Source organism: Cherax quadricarinatus, chromosome 74 (assembly GCF_038502225.1).
Source record: "Cherax quadricarinatus isolate ZL_2023a chromosome 74, ASM3850222v1, whole genome shotgun sequence".
Lineage (NCBI taxonomy): Eukaryota > Metazoa > Arthropoda > Malacostraca > Decapoda > Parastacidae > Cherax > Cherax quadricarinatus.
This window is the reverse complement of record NC_091365.1, coordinates 14,271,744-14,291,230: the sequence shown is the minus strand read 5'-3', so window position 1 is coordinate 14,291,230 and position 19,487 is coordinate 14,271,744.

Below are 19,487 nucleotides of genomic sequence, written 5' to 3'. Positions count from 1 at the left end.
GTGGCACTGTGAAGGAGTGTGGCACTGTGAAGGAGTGTGGCACTGTGAAGGAGTGTGGTACTATGAAGGAGTGTGGCACTGTGAAAGAGTGTGGTACTATGAAGGAGTGTGGTACTATGAAGGAGTGTGGCACTGTGAAGGAGTGTGGCACTGTGAAGGAGTGTGGCACTGTGAAGGAGTGTGGTACTATGAAGGAGTGTGGTACTATGAAGGAGTGTGGCACTGTGAAGGAGTGTGGCACTGTGAAGGAGTGTGGTACTATGAAGGAGTGAGGCACTGTGAAGGAGTGTGGCACAATGAAGGAGTGTGGTACTATGAAGGAGTGTGGTACTATGAAGGAGTGTGGCACTGTGAAGGAGTGTGGCACAATGAAGGAGTGTGGTACTATGAAGGAGTGTGGTACTATGAAGGAGTGTGGTACTATGAAGGAGTGTGGCACTATGAAGGAGTGTGGTACTATGAAGGAGTGTGGTACTGTGAAGGAGTGTGGCACCATGAAGGAGTGTGGTACTATGAAGGAGTGTGGCACTGTGAAGGAGTGTGGCACAATGAAGGAGTGTGGTACTATGAAGGAGTGTGGTACTATGAAGGAGTGTGGCACTGTGAAGGAGTGTGGCACAATGAAGGAGTGTGGTACTATGAAGGAGTGTGGTACTGTGAAGGAGTGTGGCACAATGAAGGAGTGTGGTACTATGAAGGAGTGTGGCACTGTGAAGGAGTGTGGCACAATGAAGGAGTGTGGTACTATGAAGGAGTGTGGCACTGTGAAGGAGTGTGGCACAATGAAGGAGTGTGGTACTATGAAGGAGTGTGGCACTGTGAAGGAGTGTGGCACAATGAAGGAGTGTGGTACTATGGAGGAGTGTGGTACTATGAAGGAGTGTGGCACCATGAAGGAGTGTGGCACTGTGAAGGAGTGTGGTACTATGAAGGAGTGTGGTACTATGAAGGAGTGTGGTACTGTGAAGGAGTGTGGCACCATGAAGGAGTGTGGTACTATGAAGGAGTGTGGTACTATGAAGGAGTGTGGCACTGTGAAGGAATCATCAACGTCACAAGATATCGCTATCGTCACAAGAAATCATTAGCTTCACAAGCGTCACAAGATGTCATCACCGTTACAAGGAGTCATCAGTCATCAATCCCTCAGCCTGGAGGAGCGTTCAGCTCCGTGGTCTGGAACAATATGAAGCCGAAGCATGATATCAGGCTCTTAAATACTATCGAAGGTGAGTAAGTGGAAGATCTCGAAGGCGTTACTGGGGACGGAATTCACCAGTGGAAGTAAGTCAGGTCCTTCAGGAATCCAGCCCCTCTCACTTGTAACTAGTAGATACGCGAGGAAGAGTAGATGTCCTCTGTACCAAGATACCGTTGTGCTGCAGTTTGACAGATGTTAGAAATGGTATAAAATACCCAGCTGTTGCACGTGTCTTAATCTTGTGTCTGGGACTGAAGAAGCTACTGGCTGGCGAAACGTTTCCGCATTAAAGGTTCCCAAATGTTACACTTTTGAGAAACGTTCAGTTTCATTGACATATAAGTCAAAGTCGAACTTTAAACCCGTAAATAGTGTCAGGACCAATGCAAAGAATAAGCCTTCATTTGCACTAAATTACGCTCTAAACAGAGCTGGCTCTAAGTTGGACGTCTCGTTCTCCATACCGACCCCCTTTTTTTTATGCTAAATAACACAGTCTCTCGATAAAGGTAAATAAGACAACACACGCCGGACAGGAGCTGTGAATCGATCCCTGCAGCCACATACAGGTGATTACATTCAAAGATCTGTAGCCAGTACACAGCACAGGAGTCGCAGCGCTGGGGAAGAGAAAAGTTAGATTCAAGGAAGGCGACGGTAGACCCAAGTATATGACAGAGTCCTTCAACATCAAGGCAACCGCACTCTAACATCAAGTAAAAAGAACTCAGTTGTATGATTTAATAATCTTATTAAAAGCTATACTACTACTACTACTACTACTAATAATAATAATAATAATAATAATAATAATGATTATTATTATTATTATTATTATTATTATTATTATTATTATTATTATTATTATTATATAAAGCGTTTATGATTCTCCTTGCATATATTTATCGCTGGGATTAAAATCTTTTGATATAAGCGCAAGGGTGACTTTGGCACCTTAATGACCCCTGTGTAGTCGATAGGGTGCAAACTCAGCACACTAGCGGTGAAGGGGTAGCAATTAGTGAAGCGGTGTTCGTGGATGGTTGAAGCGGTGGTGGGGGTCAGTGATTATTCATATAATCAATAGAAGAACCTTGTGTAGCCTGAGGCGAACACTTCCCTCTGAGCAACACACACTCTCTCACTCTACACGGAGATACATATTACATGGAAACACACACTACCTGGAGATTCACTCTATTGGAGACACTACCTGGAGACCTACACACCACCTCTATACACACACACACATACACAGCACCAGTTTGGAACCCGCAGCGGGTCAATCACGTTAAGAAATTAGAGAAAGTGCAAAGGTTTGCGACAAGGTTAGTTCCAGAGCTAAGAGGAATGTCCTACGAAGAAAGGTTAAGAGAAATCGGCCTGACGACACTGGAGGACAGGAAGGCTAGGGAAGACATGATAACGACATACAAAATACTGCGTGGAATAAACGAGGTGGGCAGAGACAAGATGTTCCAGAGAGGGGACACAGAAACAAGGGGTCACTCTTGGATGTTGAAGACTCAGATGAGTCACAGGGATGTTAGGAAGCATTTCTTCAGTCATAGAGTAGTCAGGAAGTGGATCAGTCTGGCGAGTGATGTAGTGGAGGCAGGAACCATACATAGCGTTAAGACGAGGTATGATAAAGCTCATGGAGCAGGGAGAGAGAGGACCTAGTAGCGTTCAGTGAAGAGGCGCGGCCAGGAGCTGAGTCTCGACCCCTGCAACTACAATTAGGTGAGTACACACACACACACACACACACACACACACACACACACACATATCTACTGAAACAGGGCGACCACCTGAGGTATGGAAGACAGCGAATGTAGTCTCAATTTTTAAAAAAAAAAAGAGACAGAAACGAAGCATTAAACTTCAGACCAGTGACACTGACGTGTATTGTATGCAAACTCGTGGAGAAGATTATCAGAAGAGTGGTAGAGTACCCAGAAAGGAATGAGCTTATAAACGACAAGGTGACAGCAGTTTTTTGACTGTAAGAAGGCTTTTGACACAGTTCCATGCAAAAGATTAGTGCAAAAGCTGGAGGAACAAGCAGGTATAACAGTGAAAGCATGCAATAGATCAGAGAATACCTGACGGGAAGGCAACAACGAGTCATGGTACGTGATGAGGTGTCGGAGTGGGCGCCTGTGACGAGCGGGGTTCCACGGGGGTCAGTCCTAGGACCGGTGCTGTTTCTGGTATATGTGAACGACATGACGGAAGGAATAGACTCAGAAGTGTCCCTGTTTGCAGACGACGTGAAGTTAATAAGGATAATTCAGTCGGAGGAGGACAAGGTAGGACTACAGATTGATCTGGACAGGCTGCAGGCCTGGTCCAGCAACTGACTCCTGGAGTTCAATCCCACCAAGTGCCAAAGTCATGAAGATCGGGGAAGGGCAAATAAGACCGCAAACAGAGTACAGTCTAGAGGGCCAAAGACTATAAACCTCGCTCAAGGAAGAGGATCTTGGAGTGTGTATAATACCGAGCACATCTCCTGAGGCGCTTATCAACCAAATAACTACTACAGCATATGGGCGACTAGCGAACCTAAGGTTAGCATTTCGGCATCTCAGTAAGAAATCTTTCCGGACCCTGTACACCGTGTACGTTAGGCCCATGTTGGAGTATGCAGCTCCAGTTTGGAACCTACACCTGGTCAAGCACGTCAGGAAACTAGAGAAAGTGCAAAGGATTCAATGAGGCTAGTCCTGAGTTAATTGGCATGTCCTACGAGGAGAGGTTAAGGGAACTCGACCTGACGACACAGGAGGGACAGGGGGCACATGATAACGACATATAAAATACTGGACAGAGACAGGATGTTCCGGATATGGAACACAGGAACAGGGGGTCACATTTACAAGTTGAAAACTCAGATGAGTCACAGGAATGTTAGGAAGTATTTCTTCAGTCATAAATTGATCAGGAAGTGGAATAGTCCTGAAAGTGAGGTAGTGGAGGGAGGTACCATACATAGCTTTAAGAAGAGGTATAATAAAGTTCATGGAGCAGGGAGAGAGTGACCTAGTAGTGACCATTGAAGAAGCTGGGTTAGGAGCTATGAATCGACCCATGTAACCACAGTTAGGTGAGTACGCACACACAAACTACCTGGAGAGACACACTACCTGGAGACACACACTACCTGGAGACACTCTCTACCTGGAGAGAGACACTACCTGGAGACACACACTATCTGGAGACACACTACCTGGAGACACACACACTACCTGGAGACACTCTCTACGTGGAGACACACACATTCATTCTACATTTTATATATATATATATATATATATATATATATATATATATATATATATATATATATATATATATATATATAATATATATATATATATATATATATATATATATATATATATATATATATATATATATATTTATAGGATGGGGTCCACCTCTGGTGTAAATTGTGGGACCCATAGCCTCGGAGAAGTGGATAAAAAGGCTTCAAGGAAGAATATTTGGATTTCTTCGTGAAGCATATATATATATATATATATATATATATATATATATATATATATATATATATATATATATATATATATATATATATATATATATATATATATATATGCAGAAAAACCACTGTGAAAGAATAGCGAAGTTCCAAGCGCTTTCGTGACTTCTGACATTATCAAGGAACTATAAAAATAAAAGGTTATCAGGAAGGCATATATGGACGAGACTACACCTCGCTTCCGCCCACAACAACACCTGACTTTTTATGATGATGTAGGTAGCTAGTCAGTGATCCGTGAAACACAGCTTATATTCTGCCCAAAATTTTGTCTAATATATCTTAAATTCTACCCAAATTTTATTAATTATAAAGGAATCCAATTTATATAAACCAAAAGAAATATTCATATTATTACCAAAACTACTTTTTATGAAACATAATTCTATTATATTCCTGTCGAACATGGACGTGATACAACTTTCTGTGCATTTTGAAAATCAATTGGATGGTTAAAATCTCTCACATTAGAATCCTGTCCACTTTTAATGCTATATTTATGTTGTTGTAGTCTTAGTTCAAGACTTTACCAATTTGACCGTAATAAACTTTAAATTCAAAATATACAGAAAATCAACAAATAACTGTTTATATGTGTATTATTTTTGAGAACTGTGTTTATTTGCAGTCCAGAGTTCATAGACAAAGAAATTTTAAAGATTTATAAAATGCAAATGATCTAAAATACCCCAAAAATTTAAATACTCAAAACTTTTAAAATTTCCAAAAACTTATTTTAGAATTAAAAAAAAAAGAAAAAAGAATCAACTAAGAATATGTTGGTTCTTCCTGACTATGAAAACCTTCTTCATATACTTTCTCTAATTAATTTTGAATTCAAAGATATATTTAAAATTCTTGATACCGTAAAAAAAATTGACTAGAAATATTCATCTGTTTGTGGTTGCAGGGGTCGAGTCACAGCTCCTGGCCCCGCCTCTTCACTGGTCGCTACTAGATCAACTCTCTCCCTGCTACATGAGTTTTGTCGTACCTCCTCTTAAAGCTATCTATGGATCCTGCATCCACTTTATCACTCTCCATATTGTTCCAGTTCCTGACAACTCTATGACTGAAGAAATACTTCCTAACATCCCTGTCATTCATCTGAGTTTTCAACTTGCAGTTGTGTCCCCTTATCGTTGTGTCCCATCCTTGTGTATATACACATACACACATACATATATGCAAATAAGATCACAGAAAGCATTAAAATGGTATCAAATACCGACAGGTTGTTAGGTAAGACACATATGCAACAGTTAGGTATCTTTATTATGAAACGTTTCGCCTACACAGTAGGCTTCTTCAGTCAAGTACAGAAAAGTTGATAGAAGCAGAAGATACTTCTGCTTCTGAAGAAGCCTACTGTGTAGGCGAAACGTTTCATAATAAAGATACCTAACTGTTGCATATGTGTCTTACCTAACATCACAGAAAGCAGTTGATATCTGAAGCTGCGACATAAACATTCATAAACAGTATTATTCCAAGAGCTTTCGTGATATCTCAGTTTTATTTTGGGAAAACTAAGATTAAAACAACATAAATATAACATTAGAACTGGACAAGATGTTAACGCTGTTTATTCCTGTGAGGGATTTTAACCATCCATCTGATTTTCCAGAGGCTGAGAAGGTTGCATCAGGCAAGTCCATAGTTGAGAGAAATCTTCTAGAATGTAACTTCATAAAAATAGTTCCGATTGTAATATAAATATTCAATAAGTTTAGGGTTGTATAAATCAGGTTCATTTATAATGAATAGAATTTGCGAGGATTATAAGCTGTGTTAATAAAATTTAACATTGAATTACAACTCAAAATTAATTTTACCTGACATGTGACCTGACTGAAACTTCACAACATGACCTTCCTCAGCTCCCTGAGTAGGATCACCTGTGAGGTCACATGTTACGTTATAGCTCAGATTTGTAAATTTCGAAGTCATCTGTTGTCCTATTATTTTTACTGTTCCTTGATAGTCTGAGAAATCAGGAAACTCTTGTAAATATATATATATATATATATATATATATATATATATATATATATATATATATATATATATATATATATATATATATGTATATATATATATATATATATATATATATATATATATATATATATATATATATATATATATATATATATATATGCAAAACAACCACTCTGAAAGAATAGAGAAATTCCAAGCGCTTTCGTGACTACTCACATTATCAAGGAACTATGAAAGTGAAGCATCCAAGGAAGCTATATAAGGGGTCGGCCAGCACCTCACTATCAGATCCCACAAATAGGTAATGATTTAAAATACCCAAGAAATGTAATTGATAAATCTTTTAAAGTTGCTAGGAACACTTTTTATAATCCAAAAAAGGGCAACCAGCCTTATTCAACTAAAAATATGTTGGTTCTCCCTTACCATGAAAACTTGGTTGATATGCCTTCTCTTCTTAAGACTTTTAATATTAAAGTTGTATTCAAAAATCTTGATACAGTAAAAAAACTTTTGATTAAGAATTCCCCCCAAAATGCTGATGGATGTGTCTATAAGATTCCTTGTAAAATTTGCGATAAAGTTTATTACGGTCAAACTGGTAAAAATCTCGAACTAAGATTAAAACAACATAAATATAGCATTAGAACTGGACAAGATTCCAATGCTCTATTTATTCATGTAAGAGATTTTAACCATCCAATTGATTTTCAAAAAGTTGAGAAAGTAGTATCAAGCAAGTCCATGGTCGACAGGAATATAATTGAATCTTGTTTCATAAAAAGCAGTTTTGACAATAATATGAATATTTCCTTTGGTTTATATAAATTAGATCCATTTATAATTAATAGAATTTGGGTAGAATTTAATAATACACTGGACAAATAAATAGCTTGGGGGTGAGTTTTGCAAAGGACCTGTCCAAGTTGGCTCGCCGCGCGTCACGTGTTTAACCGTTGTGGGATCTGATAGTGAGGTGCTGGCCGACCCCTTATATAGCTTCCTTGGATGCTTCACTTTCATAGTTCCTTGATAATGTGAGTAGTCACGAAAGCCCTTGGAATTTCTCTATTCTTTCAGAGTGGTTGTTTTGCATATTTTGAAATCACCTGTTTACTGTGATCTTATTGTATATATATATATATATATATATACAATATATATATATATATATATATATATATATATATATATATATATATATATATCTATATATATATATATATATATCTTCTTCTTTCAACGTACCAGCCGTATCCCACTGAGGTGGGGTGGCCCAAAAGAAAAAACTGAAGTTTCTCCTTTTAAATTTAGTAATATATACAGGAGAAGGGGTTACTAGCCCCTTGCTCCCGGCATTTTAGTCGCCTCTTACAACACGCATGGCTTACGGAGGAAGAATTCTGTTCCACTTCCCCATGGAGATAAGAGGAAATAAACAAGAACAAGAATTAGAAAGAAAATAGAAGAAAACCCAGAGGGGTGTGTATATATATGCTTGTACATGTATGTGTAGTGTGACCTAAGTGTAAGTAGAAGTAGCAAGACTTACCTGTAATCTTGCATATTTATGAGACAGACAAAAGACACCAGCAATCCTACCATCATGTAAAACAATTACAGGCTTTCGTTTTACACTCACTTGGCAGGACGGTAGTACCTCCCTGGGCGGTTGCTGTCTACCAACCTACATACATATATATATATATATATATATATATATATATATATATATATATATATATATATATATATATGGAAAACAACCACTGTGAAAGAGTAGTGAAATTCCAAGCGCTTTTGTGACTGCTCACATTGTCAAGGAACTACTGTGATCTTATTGCATATATATATATATATATATATATATATATATATATATATATATATATATATATATATATATATATATATATATATATATATATATTATTTATTTTTTATTATCACACTGGCCGATTCCCACCAAGGCAGGGTGGCCCGAAAAAGAAAAACTTTCACCATCATTCACTCCATCACTGTCTTGCCAGAAGGGTGCTTTACACTACAGTTTTTAAACTGCAACATTAACACTCCTCCTTCAGAGTGCAGGCACTGTACTTCCCATCTCCAGGACTCAAGTCCTGGAGATGCTTCACACCCATATAAGAGCGTTGGTAAAACTATACTCTCATACATTCCCCTCTTTGCCTCCAAGGACAAAGTTCTTTGTCTCCACAGACTCCTAAGTGCACCACTCACTCTTTTTCCCTCATCAATTCTATGATTCACCTCATCTTTCATAGACCCATCCGCTGACACGTCCACTCCCAAATATCTGAATACGTTCACCTTGGTAATAAATGGTATAAAATACCGACACAATGGAAATATAAACACAAATGCAATATAATGTGATCCTATATTGACCAATATAGGATCACATTATATTGCATTTGTGTTTATATTTCCATACGTTCACCTCCTCCATACTCTCTCCCTCCAATCTGATATCCAATCTTTCATCACCTAATCTTTTTGTTATCCTCATAACCTTACTCTTTCCTGTATTCACCTTTAATTTTCTTCTTTTGCACACCCTACCAAATTCATCCACCAATCTCTGCAACTTCTCTTCAGAATCTCCCAAGAGCACAGTGTCATCAGCAAAGAGCAGCTGTGACAACTCCCACTTTGTGTGTGATTCTTTATCTTTTAACTCCACGCCTCTTGTTAAGACCCTCGCATTTACTTCTCTTACAACCCCATCTTTAAATATATTAAACAACCACGGTGACATCACACATCCTTGTCTAAGGCCTACTTTTACTGGGAAAAAATTTCCCTCTTTCCTACATACTCTAACTTGAGCCTCACTATCCTCGTAAAAACTCTTCACTGCTTTCAGTAACCTACCTCCTACACCATACACTTGCAACATCTGCCACATTGCCTCCCTATCCACCCTGTCATACGCCTTTTCCAAATCCATAAATGCCACAAAGACCTCTTTAGCCTTATCTAAATACTGTTCACTTATATGTTTCACTGTAAACACCTGGTCCACACACCCCCTACCTTTCCTAAAGCCTCCTTGTTCATCTGCTATCCTATTTTCCGTCTTACTCTTAATTCTTTCAATTATAACTCTACCATACACTTTACCAGGTATACTCAACAGACTTATCCCCCTATAATTTTTGCACTCTCTTTTATCCCCTTTGCCTTTATACAAAGGAACTATGCATGCTCTCTGCCAATCCCTAGGTACCTTACCCTCTTCCATACATTTATTAAATAATTGCACCAACCACTCCAAAACTATATCCCCACCTGCTTTTAACATTTCTATCTTTATCCCATCAATCCCAGCTGCCTTACCCCTTTTCATTTTACCTACTGCCTCACGAACTTCCCCCACACTCACAACTGGCTCTTCCTCACTCCTACAAGATGTTATTCCTCCTTGCCCTATACACGAAATCACAGCTTCCCTATCTTCATCAACATTTAACAATTCCTCAAAATATTCCCTCCATCTTCCCAATACCTCTAACTCTCCATTTAATAACTCTCCTCTCCTATTTTTAACTGACAAATCCATTTGTTCTCTAGGCTTTCTTAACTTGTTAATCTCACTCCAAAACTTTTTCTTATTTTCAACAAAATTTGTTGATAACATCTCACCCACTCTCTCATTTGCTCTCTTTTTACATTGCTTCACCACTCTCTTAACCTCTCTCTTTTTCTCCATATACTCTTCCCTCCTTGCATCACTTCTACTTTGTAAAAACTTCTCATATGCTAACTTTTTCTCCCTTACTACTCTCTTTACATCATCATTCCACCAATCGCTCTTCCCTCCTGCACCCACTTTCCTGTAACCACAAACTTCTGCTGAACACTCTAACACTACATTTTTAAACCTACCCCATACCTCTTCGACCCCATTGCCTATGCTCTCATTAGCCCATCTATCCTCCAATAGCTGTTTATATCTTACCCTAACTGCCTCCTCTTTTAGTTTATAAACCTTCACCTCTCTCTTCCCTGATGCTTCTATTCTCCTTGTATCCCATCTACCTTTTACTCTCAGTGTAGCTACAACTAGAAAGTGATCTGATATATCTGTGGCCCCTCTATAAACATGTACATCCTGAAGTCTACTCAACAGTCTTTTATCTACCAATACATAATCCCACAAACTACTGTCATTTCGCCCTACATCATATCTTGTATACTTATTTATCCTCTTTTTCTTAAAATATGTATTACCTATAACTAAACCCCTTTCTATACAAAGTTCAATCAAAGGGCTCCCATTATCATTTACACCTGGCACCCCAAACTTACCTACCACACCCTCTCTAAAAGTTTCTCCTACTTTAGCATTCAGGTCCCCTACCACAATTACTCTCTCACTTGGTTCAAAGGCTCCTATACATTCACTTAACATCTCCCAAAATCTCTCTCTCTCCTCTGCATTCCTCTCTTCTCCAGGTGCATACACGCTTATTATGACCCACTTCTCGCATCCAACCTTTACTTTAATCCACATAATTCTTGAATTTACACATTCATATTCTCTTTTCTCCTTCCATAACTGATCATTTAACATTACTGCTACCCCTTCCTTTGCTCTAACTCTCTCAGATACTCCAGATTTAATCCCATTTATTTCCCCCCACTGAAACTCTCCTACCCCCTTCAGCTTTGTTTCGCTTAGGGCCAGAACATCCAACTTCTTTTCATTCATAACATCAGCAATCATCTGTTTCTTGTCATCCGCACTACATCCACGCACATTTAAGCATCCCAGTTTTATAAAGTTTTTCTTCTTCTCTTTTTTAGTAAATGTCTACAGGAGAAGGGGTTACTAGCCCATTGCTCCCGGCATTTTAGTCGCCTCATACGACACGCATGGCTTACGGAGGAAAGATTCTTTTCCACTTCCCCATGGACAATAGAAGAAATAAAGAAGAACAAGAGCTATTTAGAAAAAGGAGAAAAACCTAGATGTATGTATATATATATATGCATGTGCGTGTCTGTGAAGTGTGACCAAAGTGTAAGTAGGAGTAGCAAGATATCCCTGTTATCTAGCGTGTTTATGAGACAGAAAAAGAAACCAGCAATCCTACCATCATGCAAAACAGTTACAGGTTTTTGTTTCACAGTCATCTGGCAGGACGGTAGTACTTCCCTGGGTGGTTGCTGTCTACGAACCTACTACCTACATATATATATATATATATATATGTCGTGCCGAATAGGCAGAACTTGCGATCTTGGCTTAAATAGCAACGCTCATCTTGCCATATAGGACAAGTAAAAATTTGTGTATGCAATAATTTCGCAAAAATCATTCTGAACCTAACGAAAAAAATATATTTCACTGTGTTAGTTTAGTATTAAATTATTGTAAACAAATCTAAAATATATTTAGTTGGGTTAGGCTAAAATAAATTGTTCTTGTTATAATAAGGTTAGGTAAGTTTTCTAAGATTCTTTTGGAGCAAAATTAAGAATGTTTACATTAACATTAATGAAAAAAATATATCTTTAAACGTATCAGAGAAAATTTTAGAAAGGACTTAATTTTAAATGAGTTCTTGCTAATTGACCAGTTTTACATATTCGGCACGACATATATATATATATATATATATATATATATATATATATATATATATATATATATATATATATATATATGTATATATATATACAACGTTGTACTAGTACACCAAACAGGGACTAGAATGAAATTAGCCTAGAGTAACAAACACCATCGTGTGTCCTTGGGTAGCGAGTACAACATCCAGTTCCACTTGGTGCGCTACTCTTAAGGATTGTATGGTCCAGTGAATTAAGGCGTCATGAGTTTTCGCCCACCATGAGGCAGGCCAAAGCAGCATGGGTTCGAGTCCTTGGCTAGTCGCAGTGTTGTTATTGATCAATACCACTCGTTCGTGGGCACAATACTAATATATATATATATATATATATATATATATATATATATATATATATATATATATATATATATATATATATAGTGTGTGTGTGTGTGTGTGTGGTGCCGAATAGGTAAATTTGGTCAATAAGCAAGAACTCGTTTAAAATTTAGTCCTTTCTAAACATGTCTCTTATACGTTTATAGATATATTTTTTTAATTTATGTTAATGTAAAAATTAATAATTTTCTACCAAAAGAATCTTAGAAAACTTAACTAACCTTCTTATACCAAGCTCAATTTAATTTAGCTTAATCCAACTGAATATATTTTAGATAAGTTTGCTGTATAATCCTACGGGTTTAGCGGCCCCCCATGATTATAATAATTTATGTAAGTTTACAATAATTTAATAATTAACAAACACAATGAAATATATGTTTTTTGGTTAGGTTCAGAATGATTTTTGCGAAATTATTGCATACGCAAATTTTCGCTTGTCTTACTCGGTAAGAAGAGCATTGCTATTTAAGCCAAAATCGCAATTTTACCTATTCGGCACGACATATAGTCAACACACCGGCCGTGTCCCACGGAGGCAGGGAGACCTGAGAAGAAAAACGAAAGTTTCTCTTTTTAAGGTTAGTTAATATACAGGAGAGAGAGTTACTAGCCCCTTGATCCCAGCATTTTACTCGCCTACTTCAAAACTGGAAATTACAATCACTGGAGTGTACAGTCACTGGAGGGTAAAATCACTGGAGAGTACAATCAGTGGAGTGTACTATCACTGGAGTGTACAATCACTGGAGTGTACAATCATTGGAGAGTACAATCAGTGGAGTGTACTATCACTGGAGTGTACAATCACTGGAGTGTACAATCATTGGAGAGTACAATCAGTGGAGTGTACTATCACTGGAGTGTACAATCACTGGAGTGTACAGTCACTGGTGTATACAACCACTGGAGTGTACAATCACTGGAGTATACAGTCACTGGAGTGTACAGTCACTGGAGTGTACAATCACTGTAGTATACAATCACTGGAGTGCACAGTCACTGGAGTATACAATCAGTGGAGTGTACAATAACTGGAGTGTACAATAACTGGAGTGTACAGTCACTGGATTGTACATTCACTGGAGTATACAATCACTGGTGTATACAATAATTGGAGTATACAATCACTGGTGTATACAATAATTGGAGTGTACAATCAGTGGAGTGTACAATCAGTGGAGTGTACAATAACTGGAGTGTACAGTCACTGGAGTGTACAATCAGTGGAGTGTACAATAACGAGTGTACAATCACTGAAGTGTACAATAACTGGAATGTACAGTCACTGGAGTGTACAATCACTGGAGTGTACAGTCACTGGAGTGTACAATCACGAGTGTACAATCACCGGAGGGTAAAATCACTGGAGAGTACAGTCACTGGTGTATACAATCACTGGAGTGTACAATCACTGGAGAGTACAATCAGTGGAGTGTACTATCACTGGAGTGTACAATCACTGGAGTGTACAGTCACTGGTGTATACAACCACTGGAGTGTACAATCACTGGAGTATACAATCACTGGTGTATACAGTCACTGGAGTGTACAGTCACTGGAGTGTACAATCACTGGAGTATACAATCACTGGAGTGTACAGTCACTGGAGTATACAATCAGTGGAGTGTACAATAACTGGAGTGTACAATAACTGGAGTGTACAGTCACTGGAGTGTACATTCACTGGAGTGTACAATCACTGGAGTGTTCAATCACTTGAGCGTACACTCACTGGAGTGTACAGTCACTGGAGTGTACAATCACTGGAGCGTACAATCACTGGAGTGTACAGTCACTGGAGTGTACAATCACTGGAGTGTACAATCACTGGAGTGTACAATCACTGGAGTGTACAGTCACTGGAGTGTACAGTCACTGGAGTGTACAATCACTGGAGTGTTCAATCACTTGAGCGTACACTCACTGGAGTGTACAATCACTGGAGTGTACAATCACGAGTGTACACTCACTGGAGTGTACAATCACGAGTGTATACTCACTGGAGTGTACAATCACTGGAGTGTACAATCACTGGAGTGTTCAATCACTTGAGCGTACACTCACTGGAGTGTACAATCACGAGTGTACAATCACTGGAGTGTACAATCACTGGAGTGTACAATCACTGGAGTGTACACTCACTGGAGTGTACAATCACGAGTGTACACTCACTGGAGTGTACAATCACGAGTGTACACTCACTGGAGTGTACACTCACTGGAGTGTACAATCACGAGTGTACACTCACTGGAGTGTACAATCACGAGTGTACACTCACTGGAGTGTTCAATCACTTGAGCGTACACTCACTGGAGTGTACAATCACTGGAGTGTACAATCACTGGAGTGTACAATCACTGGAGTGTGCAATCACTGGAGTGTACAATCACTGGCGTGTTCAATCACTTGAGCGTACACTCACTGGAGTGTACAATCACTGGAGTGTACAATCACTGGAGTGTACAATCACTGGAGTGTACAATCACTGGAGTGTACAATCACGAGTGTACACTCACTGGAGTGTACAATCACGAGTGTACACTCACTGGAGTGTACAATCACTGGAGTGTACAATCACTGGAGTGTTCAATCACTTGAGCGTACACTCACTGGAGTGTACAATCACTGGAGTGTACAATCACTGGAGTGTACAATCACTGGAGTGTACAATCACTGGCGTGTTCAATCACTTGAGCGTACACTCACTGGAGTGTACAATCACTGGAGTGTACAATCACTGGAGTGTACAATCACTGGAGTGTACAATCACTGGAGTGTACAATCACTGGCGTGTTCAATCACTTGAGCGTACACTCACTGGAGTGTACAATCACTGGAGTGTACAATCACTGGAGTGTACAATCACTGGAGTGTACAATCACGAGTGTACACTCACTGGAGTGTACAATCACTGGTGTTCTGAAGGTTACGTCGTCCAACATAAAAAATCCCAGATATTTTTCCCTCTCTCTTACTTTTTTGTGAGCGGATCTGACAGTGTTTTTTCATCCTGTCAAATTAGATTTTAGGCCCAAAGGTTTAAGGTTAATGTCACAGGATGTAAGAGAAACCAAAATGGTTTTTAAACAGTAGAGAGAGGAAATAATGCATGAAATTAACCCTTCTTAATGCTTTAAGTTGTGTGAAATTCTTACTTAAATACCACATTGATTCCAAACACGACCTAAATGTTAGGAATTTACTTATAGTAACTCTCAGTGTGATGGAAAGTGGGTTATTATTATTATTATTATTATTATTATTATTATTATTATTATTATCATGGGGAGCGCTAAACTCGCAGGAGTTATACAGTGCCTTTGGGGAGTGGAAGGCATTCAGGATTAATTCAGGAAATTTGGAGCACAGATCCGATCCCCTGGATCAAGAGCCCCTCACCAGCGTCAAGGAACCTCCTTTGAGGGGGGTTAGAAAGTGGAGTGACAACGTTTCGTCCCGAATTGGTCCAAGTCGGACCGAAACGTCAAAATTAGTTTGTCTCCAGTGTGGGAGTTATTTGTGTATTGTTCCAGTCACGGTATTGTTCCAGTCACGGTATTGTTCCAGTCACGGTATTGTTCCAGTCACGGTATTGTTCCAGTCACGGTATTTCAGTCACGGTGTTGTTCCAGTCACGGCATTGTTCCAGTCACGGTATTGTTCCAGTCACGGTATTGTTCCAGTCACGGTATTGTTCCAGTCACGGTATTGTTCCAGTCACGGTATTGTTCCAGTCATGGTATTGTTCCAGTCACGGTATTGTTTCATCCACGGTGTTGTTCCAGTCACGGTATTATTTCAGTCACGATATTGTTCTACTCAGGATATTGTTTCAGTCACGGTATTGTTTCAGTCATAGTATTGTTTCAGTCACGGTATTGTTTCAGTCACCGTATTGTTCCAGTCACGATATTGTTTCAGTCACGGTATTATTCCAGTCACGATATTGTTTCACTCACGATATTGTTTCAGTCACGGTATTGTTTCAGTCATAGTATTGTTTCAGTCACGGTATTGTTTCAGTCACGGTATTATTCCAGTCACGATATTGTTTCACTCACGATATTGTTTCAGTCACGGTATTGTTTCAGTCATAGTATTGTTTCAGTCACGGTATTACCTGGAGAGTTTACCTGGAGAGAGTTTCGGGGGTCAATGCCCCCGCGGCCCGGTCTGTGACCAGGCCTCCTGGTGGATCAGCGCCTGATCAACCAGGCTGTTGCTGCTGGCTGCACGCAAACCAACGTACGAGCCACAGCCCGGCTGATCAGGAACTGACTTTAGGTGCTTGTCCAGTGCCAGCTTGAAGACTGCCAGGGGTCTGTTGGTAATCCCCCTTATGTGTGCTGGGAGGCAGTTGAACAGTCTCGGGCCCCTGACACTTATTGTATGGTCTCTTAACGTGCTAGTGACACCCCTGCTTTTCATTGGGGGGATGGTGCATCGTCTGCCAAGTCTTTTGCTTTCGTAGTGAGTGATTTTCGTGTGCAAGTTCGGTACTAGTCCCTCTAGGATTTTCCAGGTGTATATAATCATGTATCTCTCCCTCCTGCGTTCCAGGGAATACAGGTTTAGAAACCTCAAGCGCTCCCAGTAATTGAGGTGTTTTATCTCCGTTATGCGCGCCGTGAAAGTTCTCTGTACATTTTCTAGGTCGGCAATTTCACCTGCCTTGAAAGGTGCTGTTAGAGTGCAGCAATATTCCAGCCTAGATAGAACAAGTGACCTGAAGAGTGTCATCATGGGCTTGGCCTCCCTAGTTTTGAAGGTTCTCATTATCCATCCTGTCATTTTTCTAGCAGATGCGATTGATACAATGTTATGGTCCTTGAAGGTGAGATCCTCCGACATAATCACTCCCAGGTCTTTGACGTTGGTGTTTCGCTCTATTTTGTGGCCAGAATTTGTTTTGTACTCTGATGAAGATTTAATTTCCTCATGTTTACCATATCTGAGTAATTGAAATTTCTCATCGTTGAACTTCATATTGTTTTCTGCAGCCCACTGAAAGATTTGGTTGATGTCCGCCTGGAGCCTTGCAGTGTCTGCAATGGAAGACACTGTCATGCAGATTCGGGTGTCATCTGCAAAGGAAGACACGGTGCTGTGGCTGACATCCTTGTCTATGTCGGATATGAGGATGAGGAACAAGATAGGAGCTAGTACTGTGCCTTGTGGAACAGAGCTTTTCACCGTAGCTGCCTCGGACTTTACTCTGTTGACGACTACTCTCTGTGTTCTGTTAGTGAGGAAATTATAGATCCATCGACCGACTTTTCCTGTTATTCCTTTAGCGCGCATTTTGTGCGCTATTACGCCATGGTCACACTTGTCGAAGGCTTTTGCAAAGTCTGTATATATTACATCTGCATTCTTTTTGTCTTCTAGTGCATTTAGGACCTTGTCGTAGTGATCCAGTAGTTGAGACAAACAGGAGCGACCTGTTCTAAACCCATGTTGCCCTGGGTTGTGTAACTGATGGGTTTCTAGATGGGTGGTGATCTTGCTTCTTAGGACCCTTTCAAAGATTTTTATGATATGGGATGTTAGTGCTATTGGTCTGTAGTTCTTTGCTGTTGCTTTACTGCCCCCTTTGTGGAGTGGGGCTATGTCTGTTGTTTTTAGTAACTGAGGGACGACCCCCGTGTCCATGCTCCCTCTCCATAGGATGGAAAAGGCTCGTGATAGGGGCTTCTTGCAGTTCTTGATGAACACAGAGTTCCATGAGTCTGGCCCTGGGGCAGAGTGCATGGGCATGTCATTTATCGCCTGTTCGAAGTCATTTGGCGTCAGGATAACATCGGATAGGCTTGTGTTAATCAGATTTTGTGGCTCTCTCATAAAAAATTCATTTTGATCTTCGACTCTCAGTCTGGTTAGCGGCTTGCTAAAAACTGAGTCATATTGGGACTTGAGTAGCTCACTCATTTCCTTGCTGTCATCTGTGTAGGACCCATCTTGTTTAAGTAGGGGCCCAATACTGGACGTTGTTCTCGATTTTGATTTGGCATAGGAGAAGAAATACTTTGGGTTTCTTTCGATTTCATTTATAGCTTTTAGTTCTTCCCGCGATTCCTGACTCCTAAAGGATTCTTTTAGCTTAAGTTCGATGCTTGCTATTTCTCTGACCAGTGTCACCCTGCGCATTTCAGATATATTGACCTCTTTTAGCCGCTCTGTTATTCTTTTCCGTCGCCTGTAAAGGGAGCGCCTGTCTCTTTCTATTTTACATCTACTCCTCCTTTTTCTTAGAGGAATAAGCCTTGTACATACATCGAGTGCCACCGAGTTAATCTGTTCTAGGCATAAGTTTGGGTCTGTGTTGCTTAGTATATCTTCCCAGCTTATATCGGTTAGGACTTGGTTTACTTGGTCCCACTTTATGTTTTTGTTATTGAAGTTGAATTTGGTGAATGCTCCCTCGTGACTAGTCTCATTTTGTCGGTCTGGGGCTCCTCGCATACATGTCTGAACCTCAATTATGTTGTGATCTGAGTATATTGTTTTTGATATGGTGACATTTCTTATCAGATCATCATTGTTAGTGAATATGAGGTCTAGTGTATTCTCCAGTCTAGTAGGCTCTATTATTTGCTGGTTTAAATTGAATTTTGTGCAGAGATTTAAAAGCTCGTGTGAGTGTGAGTTTTCATCAGAGCTGCCTCCTGGTGTTATTACTGCAACAATATTATTTGCTATATTCCTTCATTTTAGG